This window comes from Capsicum annuum, chromosome 2, assembly GCF_002878395.1.
Source record: "Capsicum annuum cultivar UCD-10X-F1 chromosome 2, UCD10Xv1.1, whole genome shotgun sequence".
In the NCBI taxonomy this organism is placed as follows: Eukaryota; Viridiplantae; Streptophyta; class Magnoliopsida; order Solanales; family Solanaceae; genus Capsicum; species Capsicum annuum.
Genome location: NC_061112.1, coordinates 100,225,365 through 100,235,828, shown reverse-complemented (window position 1 = coordinate 100,235,828; position 10,464 = coordinate 100,225,365). Strand labels below are relative to the sequence as shown.

At 28.0% G+C, this 10,464-nt stretch overlaps 1 long non-coding RNA gene across 1 annotated transcript; it reads right to left on the bottom strand.

Annotated features, from left to right (window-relative positions):
• Positions 1–5,551: 5,551 nt before the first annotated feature.
• Positions 5,552–10,238, bottom strand: LOC107858743. The gene is made up of 2 exons (XR_001671218.2): positions 9,890–10,238; positions 5,552–5,775 (listed from the first exon to the last, which is right to left on the bottom strand). It is a non-coding gene; the product is annotated as an uncharacterized LOC107858743 (long non-coding RNA).
• Between the last annotated feature and the right edge of the window lie 226 nt (positions 10,239–10,464).

The following is a 10,464-nucleotide window of genomic DNA, read 5'->3' as shown; positions in this document are numbered from 1 at the left end:
ATAATAATAAAATGATTGAAAAATGAAGATGATAAATATACAGTAATTTTACTTTGAGCTACTTGAATAAAAAAAATGATAATTACACCGTAAATTACCGAACAGAAGTGATATAATACAGTGCATTAATAATTTAATATATAAAATGCTATAACAATAAGAATGAAATGTTGGAGAGTAATACAGTGCATTGTGTTGGTTTGTAGGGGATCCACACATTGAATATATATTTAAAAAAAAAAAAAAAAGACGCTCACACATGAGTCTCATCCATCATAAAAAAAAATTAAGTCATAACTTTAAATTATTTTTATTTTTTTATTATTTTAATGTATAACTTCCATCGTACTTAATGTATAACGATCACCATAAGTCCATCGTCCTTAGCATCATACTCCTTTGTTTAATGAGCAATTTCAATGTATTGAAAATTGAAAATAGATAATGTATTGATAGATTTTAAATATAGTATAAAAAGATAAAAATATCTAAAAATTAACTAGTTTATAATGTGAACAAAACTTTTTTCTATTGTGGCCAAAAAGATTTTTCCTAAAGAAAAAAATGGTCGCAACAAAAAGGTCATGTTATAATAAAACATTAGCAAACAATCAGTCAATGACAACCTCGGAAATAATTCATGGTTATCATTGAGTAATACAAACAATAACAAACTAGAGAATTTAATTAACTTTATTTAATTAAATAAATGTATTAATTGAGACTTTCGCTTCATTTTCAGGTGATATTATTATAAAATTTGATTAAAGTGGCTTTTATGGTGACACAAGTAAAGTAAAATGACTTTTATTTAATGAAAGAAGAAAAACAACTTTTATGTAATGGACATAAAATTAACTGATAATGAATGAAATTTTCTTGATAAATATATCATACTTAATAAACATTTAAAGAGAAATGTTATTATAGTGAATAGTTTCGGCTTAACATCATAAAGCTTTGGTAATTTATTTATTTACACCTAATTCTATGTTTTTCAATTTCGCAGTACTTTCTATAATTGCAATTATTCTACCACCTAATAAAACAATGAGATGCACGAAAGTGTTGTAGTAAATATATATTCTTCTACATAAATTATGGCATTGTCTGTGCATGATTTGATTTGAATCGATTATTGATCAAAATCAAAATCAAATTAAATCTAATAATTTTTTAAATAATTTAAATTATATATATAAAAATATTATGTAATCAACAAAGGAATTATGTTGCATAAATTTTTCTTGCCTAAATTGGGACAAAATATCATAACAATAGAAGTTTCTAAGACAAATCTACTGAAAGCGTAGCTAATATTCAGAATACATTACCAAAATGTATACTCCCTCACTTATATAACAACTTTAGGCTTGAACCTGATTTGACACTTTTCATTCCTCTTTTTGTTTTGTACATTTTTATTTCTTAAATAAATTTTGATGAACATATTACATATATAACTTATATATATATATATATATATATATATATATATAATCGTTCAATTTGATTTATTTCTTCATTGTTTTGAGAAAAATCAAAATCAATTAAATAAATAAATCAAATTAAATAAAAATTTATTTATTTAATTGATTTGATTTGATTTGATTTTTCGATTGAACTATTTTGACCCAAAATGGTGAGTACCCTAATGCTAAATAGTCTCATCAATTTTGTCTGTAGCTAATTCAGATAATTGAGAACCTAAAGTTTACACTTGTCAACGCATTAATAAAACAGCAATTAAGATCATAAAATGGGAAGTTAAGGACGCAACATTTATACACAAATAAATGAGTCATAGAAATGGCAGCTACTTTATTGTAAATGAGTCTAACGAAAAATTGACCTCTCCCTACATGCTATTGAAAAATGGACTTCTCCACAGATGACGAGTCATTTTAAGCTAAGAGGTGTTATTTTTTCATGGAAAAAAAAAAGGATAAATTTTTTTTTTTGGTCATAATTTGATCATAATAGTGATAAATTCTATTCACACTATAAAGTAGTTTTCTTTTGGACATTCTTGTCCTTTTCATTTTAAATTTAAAATCCTTATTTTATTACTTTTTTCCAATACATTGAAAACTATTTCAATACATGAGAATTGACAAATTAACATCATTTTCATAAATATGATTGCATAGTATTTATTGCTTGAAAAGAATAGTGTAGAATAAAAATAAAAATATTAAATTAATTAATTATATTCTCATATATCCAAAATTAGTGTGACCAAAGTAGTATTATCTGAAATTTTAAATTTAACATTATATATTTATGTATCATATCTACTTAATTATGCATTTTATTCTATAAATAATTTTTATTTTTATTATTTAATTTTAAATTTTATATCTCTTTATTTTATATAGATAAATAAGAGGTGTGTGTGTATATATATATAAATTTTGAATAAATTTTAGTCTTTTATTTTTGCTAAAATCTGATTCGTAGTTTAGTATTACATAAAATAAGCAATTATCGAAATTTCCAGCACAAAAAGTTAATTATTTTATTATGAATTCAGTTGTACAATTTTAATTATGCTATTATTTTTCTCATGATAATTCAAATAATTTTTTTTTTTCATTTCAAATCTTTTCTATCTATTTTTAGAAGTACAAAGGAAAGAAGTCACATAACATTTGAAAATTTTGCATAAAAATTTTCTTAGTTGATAAAAAAAATTACCCTATGTTAATCTTACACTTAAATTATATATAAATGATAAAAAAAATACATAAAGAAAAGAATAAAAATTATTTACGAGTTTTAAAATTAAAAGTTTGCATAGTTAAACAATTTTTAATATAATATGAAAATATTTTAATAAAAACAATAAAAACTTAAAACACTTTAGACATGATAGACATTGACAAGTTATAAAAATAATATAGTTCATAAGTGTCGACTTTAATTAACAATAACCTAAGAGAGTCACACATTGATGTTGTAATCTTGCGTCACTATGTTACGCCGATTTGATAACGTAGGAACTATTATTTATATTTTTATTAATACATATTACTTCTAATTAATGAACTATATTAATTTTTATGTTTATATAAATTTAAACTACATATTTGAATTTTTTTTAAAAATATATATAATTTAAAAATATTTCAATAGTGATAGTCAAAGCTCAAATTACTTTAGACATGATAGATATCGACACAAAATAAAAATCATATAGTTCAAAAAAGTCGATATTGGTTAAACATCAATTCAAGAAAGTCACACGTTAATGTTATGGTCTTGCGATCCTACGTACTTTAATTATTATATTTGTTTACTGGTGAATTAAAAATATAATTATTAACTGGTGAATCATTAATTATATTGGTTATTAATATGAACTTTAATTACGTAATTTTATTTTTATATTTAAAAAAATCGAACAACATATTTAAATAGTTTTAAAATATAATTAAGAAATATTTCTATAACGATTGTCTAAATTCAAAATTCCTTAGACATGATAGATATTAGCACATTATAAAAATCATAGAGTACATAATTGTTGACCCTAGTAAACATCAACCTAAAATAATCACTCAATATAGATATTAAGCTAACCATTGTAAAAATCGTATAGTTCACATATTTTGATCCTAATTAACAGCAACTCACGAGAGTCATGCATTAATGTTGTCGTCTAACGTTCTTATGTAACGTCGATTTTATAATTTGCAAATTATAATTTATATTTGTTATTAATATGATCTCTAATTAAGTAATATTATATTTAAATAAAATTTAAGCTATATATTTTGGATAAATATTAAATATAATTTAATATATTTCATTAACGGCAGTCAAAATTCAAATCATTATACACATAATAGATATTAACATATTATAGAAATTGTGAAAATCACAAAATTCACATTTGTGGACCCTAGTTAACAACAACTAAAGATATCAAGACACATTATTATTGTAATTTTGTACCTCTATATTACGCTAATTTGATAACTTGTGAATATTACTTATATTCACTATTAATATATCCTCTAATTAAATAATTTTAATTAATTATGATTTTTTAGTAGATTTAAACTATATTTAAATAATTTATAAGTCTAATTTGAAAATATTTCAATAATGATAATTTCACTATATCACCCCTAATTAATTATTATAAAGCATCCAAGTATTAAAAAATTAACAATATTTAACAAAAAAATAAAATAGAAATAAACTGATAACTTAACTCTTGATGTTTTAAATTAAGTTGACGTTTTTTATGAGGCTCACTTAAATTTTTTTCGCAAGTATTTTTTATAGTAGTTTTGTTATATCACTTTTTATTAGTTATTATAAGTCATTTAAGATATGTCTGATTCGCTGCTTTAATCGTGATTTTACTATATGGTACCCTTAATTAATTATTATGAACAACTAAACATTAAAAAATTAATAATATTTCATAAAAAGATAAAATAGACACAAAATAATATGTCAACATAAAAATTTGGTTGACTCTCGAAACTATATTAGTGTCACAATTATTATATTAATATTACTTAAATTGAGATAGAAGAAAAACTATTATAAATTACAGTAATTAAAAATTTAAATTATTTTAGTAATTAACTATCTAAGAGACAAAAAATAATATATACTAGCACGAACTGTCAGCGTCTAGTATATATATATATATATTGTTCTATCTCTTAATAATATTTCAAGCTCTCCCACTGCTTGTAACTATTATTTAATTGAGTTGTATTAGAAACCACTTTTTCTGTGACGCATGAGCAATCATTCGTAAACTTGTGTTGCTTTTTGGTCTTTGGCAGTTCACACCAGCATAGTACAGTGGTTCAAATACTTCTGGTGTAACTGTTCACACTACGACATTTTAGTACTATTGCCACTCTTATAAAGTATGATCTAAAATAGTAGAAAGTGTGGTCATTGATTAGTACATTTTTAAACTTTAGACAACGCTTTTTGGGGATGACCTAAAGAAGCGTAACCTTTAATCAAAGATCACGCTTTTCAAGTATTGTCATATCAACTATATTTAAAAAGCATGACCATTAAGATCACGTTTTACAGCTTGTCATTAACAATACTTTTCTTTGATAAAGTTACACTTACAAGTGTTGCCTTTGTTTTACTATTGGGCACGCTTCACAAGCGTAACCTTTTGTAGCACCTCTATAACAACATTAAAAGATGTTGCGTTTGTTTTATTTTTGGGCATGCTTCGCAAGCATAGCCTTTTGTAACACCGCTATAACAACACTTAAAAAATGTGACATTTTCGTTATTACTAGTCTCATTTCAAAATAGTAGCCTTTTATACATCCTCTACAACAACAATTGTAAAGTGTAAGCATGTTTTAACCACACTTTTAAAGTGTAGCAATATTGCCTAAAATTTAATAGCTCAAGCCACATTTTACAGAAATGGCATCAGGCATATAAAATATTAGTACGCAATTTCTAATTGAAAAATAATTATTTTGATCGAAATGTATACATCACTGAGCACATTACGTAAACATACATATTTATATATAATCTCACGTACCAATTAGCTAATAAATAATTAAAGTGCATAGATTTGATTTCAAAGAAACATGTCTTTTACATACTAAGTAGAAAACAACATAATAAAAATTTGTACCAAGTTTCACACAAAACCAAATATATATAAACGTATATCAAAATATTTCAAAAATTCTTCATCATTCACTTCAATCTAGATCAAGTTGAGTTGTGGCACCCACCATTCAAATTTGATCCCCCGCATTGTTCCTGCACATTCAAAATGAAACAAACAATTAGAAGTAAAATTATGCTCAACAAATATACAACAATGACGATCTTCCCAGAACTGAGAAATGCTTAAACAAAGATTGAGACTCACACAACAATGAAGCTCCTCCCAAAATTGACTTTTTGACTGTAAGTGTAACAAAACTCAACCCTACAGTGAAATGCAAGAGTATACCAAACCAGATAACGGGAACGAAATGTTAGATACGATCATGAATCAAATGGTGAAAGATCCTAATGCAGATAAGGAAGGATGGCAAAAGGTGGCTAGAGAAACGAAAAGGTCGACTGCGTAAACCATAAAATGATCTGATTTCTTACAAAATCTACAATATTTTGGGATGCCATCAAACTTTAATTTCTGAGTAATTCTCTCAGAAGAAAGGCCTTACATTCTATACCAATCCAAATAGAGTCTGATTGTGGCTTCAACAAACATGTAGCCGAGGACTCTTCATGATGGAAAGATCAAAAGATCTTCTAGGAATGTAATTGAGAAATACTCTATTTTCTTTTTTGGGAATTGAACCTAAAACCTTATGGTGAATAGCCTCAAGATAAAATGCTATGAAGTTATGATTTTCCAACTTGTTGCTTTTGCTTTATTTAGGTTTGTAACAACTTGGCTTAAAAGTTGTTTAAAAAATAACCCAATACTGAAACAAGTTAAATGCTTTTAAGCTTGGCTGACCAACTTTTAGGTCAAATCCAAATATGTCCAAGAATTGAACTGATGGCCAAGAATTAAGTTGGCCAAACAATTTTCTCAGTAAAGCGCCAACAAATAATATAACGTAAATCTCTATTAGAGGTTGCTCTGCTAACACATGCAATGGAAAGATGATTAAAAATACCCAAAAAAATTAATTTGTTTCCAGGAAGTTCCCCATCTAGACATTATCATATTATCAAGCAAGTCGAGACAAAATTTTAATGAATAATCAAGAACACAAGAAGTGCTCATTTTGATAAGTTGAGCATGAAAAATCCGACATGTATTTATTGAAAAAGCAAGCTTCAAATTGTACTTAACAACTAGAAGATACAAAGCCCTCACTTAATGAATTGATAATCAGATGCAAAATTACTCTAAAATTGCATCCCTAAGTTCCTCAAAACTTTTTAAGGGCCAGCTACTCTAACAAGACCAATAATAATCCCACGGGCACACCTACAAAAGAAAAAGGCCACGAAACTCAAAATGCGCAAAGTAAATGCAATGTCAATAAAGATGTTGTAAATGTTAATCTCAACAGTAAAATGGTAGATGAAAAAGGTAAGACAAGGACTCAAGTCCACTGTCACAATAGAATTTTTAAATTCACAAGAGAAAGTCATAAATGTCTCCATCTATCCATGACAAAACCTAAAAAAGAACCAAAAACATGACCAAGTCAACATTGCAGAGATCTAACAACCAAGAAAACTTAAAAAGCTCCTAGAGACTGAATGCTTATTCTCATTTTCATCAGCCAAATAAAACAATAGTTATCTACGCTTGATAATGATAATGTTGGCAAATATGTTATCTACTTCTCACATTGCACAGAGAAAATCAATTTGAAGCCCCATAAAAGGCTAAATAGATGAACTGCCAATAAGAAAGCCGAGAAGAATTCTCAAACATAATGCATTTCCAACACATCTAAAATAAGATAACATGACAAGATCACCAAAACTTCCATCAACATATAAATGGAAGGATCCTACCCAAAATGCTAATTCACTATAAATATATCCATATCACCAGACATTACTAATTACTACAATGCCAAACATATCAAACATACCATTGATTAGAATTATGTCTCTCTGAGTGCAGGAACATATGATGCATGCACCAACAGAGAGAGCTTTCACACTTCTACAAAGAAAAGAAAGCGGCTCATCACAAAACACACACAAAAATAAATTAAAGAAGGCAAATAAATCAAAATTAAACACTACACCTGCCAAATAAAGGTATTATACGTCTCAAGCAAGATACCTTAAATTGTGAAATAGGGAAATTTGACAAATTGGAACTATACATAGCAAAAGATAACATGTAGCAACAATAGAAATTTGCTAAATTTGTGCAGCAACGGCAGAAATATGCTAAATTTGTGTAAATCCAGCTTCCAACCATTTCAAGAATGCACCTAGAAAGATGCATACAAACCAGAAAGCACAAAGGAAATCAAGCAAAAGAAGTTTTGCTTAGAACCCAACTAATATTGCACAATGGTACTGATAACACCTACACAGCAAAAGGTAGATCAGGCCCTGTCCTTCCAAAGGAGGCAAAACTGACTGCTCAAAACCGAATCACCACCAGGAAACTCACTTCAAAACAGGGGCCGCACACTTAGTTTCATTTGGAGTCTAATTTTCAATACCATAACAACTGCAAGGAATCCCACTAATGCACAAGAAAATCCAGGCCTTTCAGAAAAATAAGCATCTAACCTATATTGAAGATTGAAAATCTAGATGCTCTGTTATTTCACTAACCTCGTTTAGTATCCTCCAAGTAGCTAATATTCTACCTCTTAAGTTTTCCCATACTTTTTTTCTACGTAAACAACTCAACTAAATTTTCCAAACAAGTCAGAATAACTTATTAAGTTAGCTGACAGTGAAATGTGTCCAATTGAGACAACTAACACCCAGAAGAAAGAACAGCATGATGCATTTTGTTTCAAGAGTGAACTACATCCAACATATCTAATTAGAAAAATTAGGCGTAGATGATCAAAAGAATCAAAAGGTGTCAGAATTTGTCCAAGAGCCTTCATATAGTGGTCCACTAAACAGTATAACAAGACTGAAAAGAATGCCGAGAAATACAATCCTCTTGCTGTCAGAGCCAAATAGTTATCTAGCTAAGATAGAAACATTTCTATGAGGTGGTATTGATAAAACTACCCTCACCATCCACAATCCTAAAACTTCATGGAGACTAATCGACAAAAAGTTAGAGCCAGGAAGCATTGAAAAGGTATATGCCACAAGGAAACTGGGATATGAACTAGGACGTGCAGTTGATAACAAATTGTTACTATCTGGCGTACCTAAAGATCCAGACAGATTTCATCTGACTTGAAGACATGTAATGAGAGGTCACAAGTAGAAATAGGTGAACCATCAGATGAATGTAGCAAACTAGTTAGATTAATAACATTGCAATTCCCAACTCCCAAACCCCAGTACACCACATATCTGTGCTAGAATATTACTCATTTGAACATAAAATCCAACATCCCACTAACAAGCTACGACATAACCTCAAATGAACACAAGGTAAGCAGTTCTTACACAATATAATAGTCCTCGTCTCACAGCCCAATATGTCCAGAAAACTGAAAAACAAAGTAAAACTCAAAAATATGCATCCTCTGCTCAATTGAACATTATCACTCCTAGATAGTTGAGGAAACCATATAATCAGGCTCAACGAAATTTTGCATCTCTGTAAAACAACAACAACCCGAGCTTCCACATAACAACAAACGAGGGAGCCAACTTAACATATAACTATCTAAGCCATGCAAGCACTTAAATCCAAAGTCAGACCAATGAGACTATGAATTCTGCTTCATAGTAAGAAACCTAAGAAAATTCTAATAAACTAGAAACTGAGACTATGTAGGTGATAAGACTAAGATCTTTGCTTCGACGTATGAAATTAGAAGCCAGTGCAGAACTTTAAATATTACATTAGTTTCAAAAGGAAAATACATGATCACTCCTAAACACAGAATATATCCTTTAAAGATCATCTGTTAGCCATAAAGTTAACACCTAATAATGCGAGCAACACCCACAATATCAACAGAAAGTCTAATCATGCTTACAATAGCAAACAAACTAAATAAACATTGTAAAACTGAGACTTTTCGTATTACAAATTAACAAATAATTCAAACCTCCTGGAAACAAACATGCACACACCCAAATCCTTGCCTGAATATTCAAATTTTAAAAGGATTTCTCTTTGCCCAAATTGTAAAAAGGCTTTATTTTTTCAAATCATATAAGAGATTCACCAAAAAATGCATGAATGCTCATTAACAAGAATAAAACAAGAAGAAAAGGGTTAATCGGAGCTTACCTCAATCTAATTTTTGATAGAAACCCAATTTCGTAATAATTTCTGGGGAAATCATAACGATATGCTTCAATATTCAATTCCAAACAATATCAATGAGAATAAACCCTAGAGTACGTCAAGTTATAATTATCCAACATAACTAATGGAGGAGCTCAAGTGTGACAGATCTAATAGGGGAGCTCAAGTGCGACATTTCAGTTGTGCGAGATTTCAGCTGTAATTAAACAAAATTGTAGCTCCACAGAACAAAATTGAAAATTGAGGAAAAAAAGGACTTATATTGAAATTAATTTTAAGTAATATCCAGCTGCATTTTATACCTTGGAAAAGTAATTGGAAATGTAACAGTAAGAAGAAATCCTAGCTATGTTATTATGTTTTATGATTTTTTTAATTATAAATTAAAGGGAATATAATATTTTAGTGTTAAAAATATTGAAGGAAATATCATATTTTGGTGTAAATTTTAGAAAAGTAATGACAAAACTTATAAATTGTTGTTTTAAAATAATAAAAATAGTCACATTTGTTATAAAATAATAAAGAATAAAGAACAACAGTAGAAGGAATAATTG